The sequence below is a fragment of the Benincasa hispida genome, chromosome 4 (assembly GCF_009727055.1).
Source record: "Benincasa hispida cultivar B227 chromosome 4, ASM972705v1, whole genome shotgun sequence".
Taxonomy (NCBI): Eukaryota; Viridiplantae; Streptophyta; class Magnoliopsida; order Cucurbitales; family Cucurbitaceae; genus Benincasa; species Benincasa hispida.
The window spans coordinates 36,322,734-36,330,586 of NC_052352.1; the positions used below are offsets into that span (position 1 = coordinate 36,322,734).

Genomic DNA, 7,853 nt, shown 5'->3' on the forward strand with positions numbered 1-7,853 from the left:
TTTTTCAATAAGGCAGCATACTCGGCATCCATGGCCTGCTTCCATGGAGGAGAAGCTAAGGCATCTTGAGTTCGGGTAGGTTCGGTTGCCAACTAGTCAACAGAGGATGAAGTAGTGAGGATTTTTTGTTTGAAGATACTAGCTTTCCCTCGGGTTATCATAGGATGAATGGGTAAGGGAATAGGTTGGCTGATAAAGGATTGGTAAGGTCGGGTTGAAGGTGTCGGGTGGAGAAGGCATGAGGTACACGATCGGGTGGTGATGATGTTGGTAGACGATCAGGTATAGGTGAATGATCGTTTAGAAAAGGATTTGGTAGACGAGCAGGTGAGGAAGTGACAGGTAGATGATCGTTGGATGTAGGTAAACGATCGTGTAGGTAATCGGGTTGGATTGATATTGGTAGACGATCGTGTGGAGATGTTGCCGGTAAATGATCGTGTAGACGATTAGGTGAGGATAGACGATGAGTGGTAGGTAAGTGATCGTCAAGAGGTGAACGATCGTTTAGAGATGGATCGTGTAAGCGATCGGGTAGACGATCTGGTAGGGGTAAGCGATTGGTTGAGTGATCGTGTAGTGAGGGATTTGGTAAACGATCGTGTGGTAAGGAATTTGGTATACGATCGGGTAGGCGATTTAGAGAAGGTGAGCGATGGGTAGTAAGTAAACGATCAGGTGATGAATTTGGTAAGCGATGAGCATTTGGTGAGCGATCGTGTAGTAACTGATTGGATACACGATCGGGTAGGTGATTGGTGATAGGTAAGCTATTAGTTGGATTTTATGGGCGATGAGCAATAGGTAAATGATCGTTGGGTTGGAGGTAAACGATCGGGTAGACGATTAGTGATAAGTAAGCGATCAGTTGGATTTTGTGGGCGATGAGCAATAGGTAAACGATCATCTACTTATGGGCAGGGATTATTGGTTGGAAGGATGGGCAAGGTGAGTGTGGGTGAGGGATTGGGCTGGTTTTTGGTATTAGACTGGGATAGATATGTGAAGGGAAACTCATCCTCATTGAAGGTGACATGCCGAGAGATGATGATCCGATCATCCTTGGTCAAACATTTGAAGCCTTTGTGTTGTTGACTGGGGCCTAGATACACATATTTTTCTGAGTGAAAGTTCAATTTATTGTGCTGGAAGGGCCGAAGGTATGGAAAACAAGCACAGTCGAAGACCTTGAGCTCTGCAAAATTTAAGCTCTTGTTAAATAGAATAGAGACAGGGGATTTACCTTGTAGTACCTCTGTTGGGAGTCCATTTATAAGCATGATGGTAATAAGGAAGGCATCCTACCAAAAACTCAAGGGTAGGCTGGCCTGTGTTAGCAGTGTGAGGCCGGTTTCTACAACATGTCTGTGTTTTCTTTCTACTCGACCATTTTGAGCAGAAGTGTAAGGGCATGATAGTCGGACTAGGATTTCTCTTGAATTTCATAGCTGATGAATTTTAGCATACTCACCTCCATTATCAGACGGTAGAGCTTTAATTATTTTGTTGAATTGATTCTTAACATAAATAAGAAAGTGCTGAAATGCTTCCAAAGCACCACTTTTTTGTCTCAAGGGATAAATCCAAGTGTATCTACTGTAATCATCAACAAACAGTATGTAATATCTAAAACTATCTAATGAAACAATAAGGGCAGGTCCCCATAGGTCAAAGTGAATCAATTCAAAAGGTTTGGTAGCACGGCTTTCAAACTTAGAAAAAGATAGACCAGCTTTACCCAAAGGACATGGTTCACAAAATAAATTCTCTTCATTACTTTGAACTTTCAGATTACAATCACTAATGATAGAATTCAAAATTTTCATTGAAGGATGACCTAGACGTCTATAGCAGATGCTTTAGATACAACTACATTAACTCTTGTTGTTTTTTCAGACAAAAATAATTCAGAAATGTTCTTATTTATGTTCAAAAGCCTTCTGTCCTCATTGTTCTGATTCTTCCACTCCTCTTTCCTTTCCATAGCTACTTGGTCCAGGTGATACAACCCATCCTTAAGGTTTCCTTTCAGTAGTGTTTGACCCATACGCTTGTCCTTAACAAAGTAATGCACATTATAAAATTCAAAATAGATGTTATTATCTTGGGCTAACTTAGATACACTAACTAAGTTCTTTGTAATTTCAGGAACACACAATACGCTCTCAAGTATGACAGTGTTCTTTCCATCATAACAAGGTATTACCAACACAGGATATTTGCAGTTTATTTCCATTTCCTGCTATATCTTTCTTATTACCTGAGTATTCCCCTAGATTGTTCAAGTTTGCATAATCAGCAGTGACATAGTTTGTAGCCCCACTGTTCAAATACCAATTCAGATCAACAACTGTTTCTAAACCAGCAAAAGGATTGGAGTTTTGGGTAGCTATGAATGCGGTAGGGTTGGGTAGGGTATTGTTACCAGGATTTGAGCTCTGTCCTCCCCTATTCTATCCAAAATTCCCAACAAATTCTTTGTTAAAACAATTAAAGCACACAAGGGCTGAATGTCCATATTTACCGCAAACTTGACATGTAGGTTTGTTGCCTCGTCCTTGACCAGTGTTGGAATTGTCATTGCCTCCTCCACGTTGTTGATTAAAAGAGGGTCGAGAGTTGGTCTGATGATAGCTGTTCATCTGTCTGGATTCATTAGAGTTTCGACTTTGAGCCATATTTACAGCAGGGACAATGTTACCAAGGTTTCTTTAAGCATTTTGGTGTTCCAATCGTTTCTCATAGATGAGGAACTCAGACTGCATATCCAGCTAAGAGATATCCGGTTTGCCTTGTATGACAGCGATGACCGGATTGTATATTTCCTCTAGATCGAGAAGAACCTGAGATATCAAACATCGTCTAGTTACAGGACTTCCATCCTATCCTAAGTTATCGGCATTAATTTTCATAATGCGTAAATAGTCTTCCATTTTAGAGTTACCTTACTTGGTAGTCTAAAAAACATGGCGAAGAAAATCTTCTTCTGTTCTTGATTGCACATCGAAGAGGTCTTGGGTAGCTTCCCACAAATCCTTAGCGTTGTTGAAGCCTAACAGCTGCAAGGCTACTTTAGGGATCATCGAGTTATAGAGCCATCCGAGTAGTAGGAGATCCGTTGTGACCCATTGTTCGAACAAAGGATTTACTGTTCTGGAGCGAGCAGAGCTCGACGAGGCTTTTTTCATCGGTGCTTTCGAAAACATCCCCACCTTGAAGGAGACTGAAATCTTCAGTCATTGCTGAGACGAACGTCGGAGGACAAGGTTTTTCACCTGTGAGATGTCGTTCTAGTTTGTAGCTTCTTAGGATGGGTAATGCAAGGGTTTTTCATAGTAGGTAGTTGTTTCGGTCGAGTTTCACTGAGGTGATTTGGTTCAACAATTGATTCTATGGTGGGTTGGTGAAAATGGTAGTGGCTGAGGAAGACGAAGCGTTTGAAGAGGCGTTGGCCATTAATACGTTGATACCAAGTTAGAAGTTTAAATCAAGCAAAAGGAGACGAAAAAGGCAGAAAGAAAACAAAACGGCAGAGAGAGGAAGGAGATGAAGCGTTTCAAACGTTTTTCCCTTAAATATTTTTTATATTTCTTCCTTGTATTCTATGTTGGTATACAGAGGCATTAAATAGCCTTATACATTTTTAATAATAAAGAATAACATATATATTTGTACACTTTTGATTGGTTGGGATAAATATTCCCTCTAACAACTTTTTCTTCTAGAAGGATGATGACATGGACTGAATGTGTTGATTGGGTAATTGACTGTTTGTCATGTGTTGCTGACTTGTTCTTCTCTAACATGAAAGAGAAAGAAAGGGAGGAGAGAGAACCAAACAGGAGGGAGAGAAAGGAAAGAGAAAGTAAAAGATTAAAAATATTATTTTTTTCCAAGTTATGCCATGTCAGCTCATCTATAATTATTTTTATTTAAATTTAATAGTTATTTTACTATAGGGATCTTTTAAACTTGTTGTTGTAAACTCAACGACTAAAATGATCAATCTGAAGCATTAAGAATTAAATGCAGATATTCTTCAAAAGTCAGGGACCAAAAATTTTTTTTCCTAAAACTAAATGCATACATTCTTCAAAAGTAATGGACCAAAAAAAAAAATTCCTTAATTATTTGTTATTTAAGACGAAATACCAAAAAGTGAAATAGTTATCAAACAAAGCTAAATCTTCCTAACTTAGGATTGTTTGGATTGATTTAAGAACAAAAATATTTTTAAAAAACACTCATTTTTATTTAAACATTTTTTATAAAAAAAAAATTGATTAAAATACATTTGAAAAACTATTTTCAGTGGTGGTCAAATACTCTAATCTCTTCTAAATTAACGACTCAAATATGTATTTGAATTAAACACACCTTAAAATATGCAACATTTTGCTGTTAATTTTCCACTCTAACTTAGCATGCTACAATGCACGTGAAACACGTTTTAATCAAGCTTGAACCAAGTTCTAAAATAATGCTATATGTATACATACATAGATATATAAATCATGTTATTAGATTGTCGTTGACTTGTCAAAAGAAAAAAAAAATACTGTGATTTAATATTCCCTTTAAAAAAACATTTGAAAATATTTAACTTTTGAATGAAACTATTATTCTTATGAGTAAAATTTGTCATATGGTAACTTATGATTGGACACCTGTGTACTGCATAAAGATAAATACAATTTGAGATGTACCTATATATTTTTTCTATTTTAATTTAGCCAACTTTCTTAAAAATTAATTTTAAAGGAATAAATTTAAGATTTATTGAAAATATACCCACAAATTAAATTTGAAAAAAAATAAAGTACACATTAAAATACTTTGGAACAAAAATGGTATTTAACTATCAATATTCTTTGCAAGATCAAATATTTTGGTCAGTCATTTAATAAAAATTCATAAAGATGATGCATACTAAATTATGATTGGAAGTACTATTCATGACATGTCGTGATTTTCACTTAGGTTAGATTAAATACTTTTGATCCTGAAGTTTAGGTTGGGTAGCATTTAGTTTCAACCCGTTTTCAAATTCCTCATAAATCATTTTTGTCTTTTTCACAATCATTCTCGAATATCCCTTAACCATTCAAAAAACAAATTTAATGTTTGATTCTGTACTTAAATGAATTTTTCATACCATTAATTATTGTAATATTCCTAAAAGTAGGTAACACAACAATTTTGATAACTTTTTTAAGAAAAAATTATGTTCACAGAAAAGTTGTATTTATAGCCTAAATTATTTATTATTGACCAAGAAAGATACTTTTAATTTGTACTAGAATGAATGCAAGGACAAATGGAGATGAAGTTGAGTGATTGATTTGAAAGATAAACTAAAGGAACTGAAAATTATTGTAGTAAATTAGATGGATGAAATAATTGAATCAACAAATTCTTGAATGTTTTATCAGAGCTTCCACCTTCGTCCATAGCTTCTTTAGAAAGTTTCCTCAACTTGATTAAGTTACTTTTAATCTCATTCTTCCTATCTCCTCCAAAAACTCTTTGGATAGAGCCTTCTAATTCTTCCTTTGTTGCAATCCCTTTGTCACTTCTAATCTTCACCCTACTTCCAACTTCCCAAACATCCGCGACGAACTTAGTGTTCGTCGTTTGATCGATCCACTACGGAACAGCAAACATCAACTCTTAGGCTCAGGGCTTCGTTCATCGAATTCCAACCACAATGCGTGAAAACAACGTATAGCATTGTAGGAGAGAACTTGAAGTTGACAACACCAATTGACAATTAAGCCTTTATGTGATGTGTGTTGTACAATATTGTTGGGAAGCTTTCCCATTTCTGATTCTCTTAAGGCCCATAAGAAAGAAAGATTTGTACTAATAATGTGTTTGAGGAAATTGCTTAGTTCATCCACCAGTTGTTGGGGTAAGACAACCAAACTTCCAAATGAAATGTAAATGACTGAACTATTTTCTTTTGTGTCTAACCATTTTAAAATTTTACCATTCTCCAATTTTAGGTGATTTAGGCCATAGCTTTTGTCATCTTCCAATTTACCCTCCAAATATGCTGATGGAATGGCTGGTCCAACTGTTCTGATTGGCCATCTTTTTGCCATCCAGTTAACCACCTGTTTTTCATAGGTTCAATGTTAATTGACATAGATGCATGAATAAAGATATGACTTAATAAAGATCACATGATGAATGTCCTTGTTTAAAAAAATTGAGACATGAACATGACAAGGATACATTTATTAAAATATATTTAAATTTTTTAAAAAACATATATCATTTTCTTCGGTAAGTTTATGAATTTATATGATTAAAAAAAGAGTTTGATATACTTCAATCCCAATTCATTTTTTCACTCCACTCTAAGAAGCTAGCTAGAAATTCAAATTTCCACCTTACATTTTAAACTTGATGCACAACAGATCCATGTAGAAACCATCACCCCTCAAATTGTCTTTTTATATTTTTAATATAAATTGTAAGTGATATTTAATAATATAATACACATATTCAATATAATTATCAAAGTTGATGTCTACATCATTAGTATGGGAGTAACAATAGACACTATAAAATCATCATCTTCATATAAGAAAAATACCTTTGATTATGATAGATTTTATACAAAATCAAAAGAGAACTACTTTCAAATTTTAGTCTATAACCTTGCAAATCCTAATCTATAATAAAAAATTATGATTATGATTATAATATCAAAAATGAAGTTTGTAGAATAAATCAAGGTGAACATAACTCAACTGGTATACAAATATCTTAGTATCCACGAGATCTGTGGTTTAAATTCTCTTACCCTAAATAAAATTTTGTAGAATATTTATACAAAAACATCACAATCGGCCTCAAAATCACGAATCAATTTTTATTTTTGAAGCTTTACATGTACGGTACCTCGTATATAACCTTCCTAAATCCGCTACTAACTGACTCGATGTAGAACAGACTACTCCCTCTCCTACTCCTAATCACTCTATATGCACATACTGTTGTCTCTTCCTTCTCCTCTCTTTCATTTTTTTAACACCTTCCAAAAGTTATTGATAGTTCAATAAATATTTTATATGTGAGATTATAAATTATTTATAAATAATGCAAGTGTCCCACTTTATTTTCTTTGTGATATTAGTTATAACCTTTATACTTTTCGTTTTGTTCTTATCCTTCGGGGTCCGACAAGGTTCCATCCGTCAAATCATTTTCTATCCACAACATTTTTAGTGGTGATAAATTTATTGGCTGTGATTAGTCTAGCTTAGGCGTACCTATCTTCAAAAACGGTACTCTCATCACATGTTGAAAGAAATTTTGAAATATGTTTTGGAAAATTATTCAAGTTATTTTTTCCACTAAATGTAATCTTGCAAGAATGGGGTCCACTCTGATGTTCTGTGTGCGTTTTGCCGGCAACATGTGGAGACTACACCGCATATTATGTGGCAGTGCTCGGTTTCTACAAAGATTTGATGTGTTTTGAGATTACAGGGCCCAATGGAACTATCACGACCATTGACAGTGGATTTTTTATCGTATGGCTTCTCTGGATCTAAATAAGGCCGTGATCACTTGTGTGGTAGGTTTGGAAAGCTAGGAATAAGGTAGTGTTTGAAAGGCAACAAACTGATGTAGAGTCTATCAGTGATTCCATTATCAAACATATTCTTGAGATCGATCTGGCTGGCGCAAGAACCGATAAGAAAGACAAAGGGGGCGAATTGTCCTAGCCACATTCTGTCGTTAATTAGATGGCAACCCCCTGCAGTTTCTTTTCGAAAGTTGAATATGGATGGTGCTTGGAATCCATGACAATCTAGGTGGTTTAAGTTTGGTGCTTCGAC

General features: G+C 35.2%; 1 long non-coding RNA gene and 1 pseudogene across 1 annotated transcript; both read right to left on the reverse strand.

Annotated features, from left to right (window-relative positions):
- Positions 1 to 1,748: 1,748 nt before the first annotated feature.
- LOC120076473 lies at positions 1,749 to 3,584 on the reverse strand. Its single transcript, XR_005481555.1, has 2 exons — positions 2,945 to 3,584; positions 1,749 to 2,843 (listed from the first exon to the last, which is right to left on the reverse strand). It is a non-coding gene; the product is annotated as an uncharacterized LOC120076473 (long non-coding RNA).
- A 1,799-nt stretch (positions 3,585 to 5,383) lies between these two features.
- LOC120076179 lies at positions 5,384 to 7,525 on the reverse strand (annotated as a pseudogene).
- Positions 7,526 to 7,853: the final 328 nt, after the last annotated feature.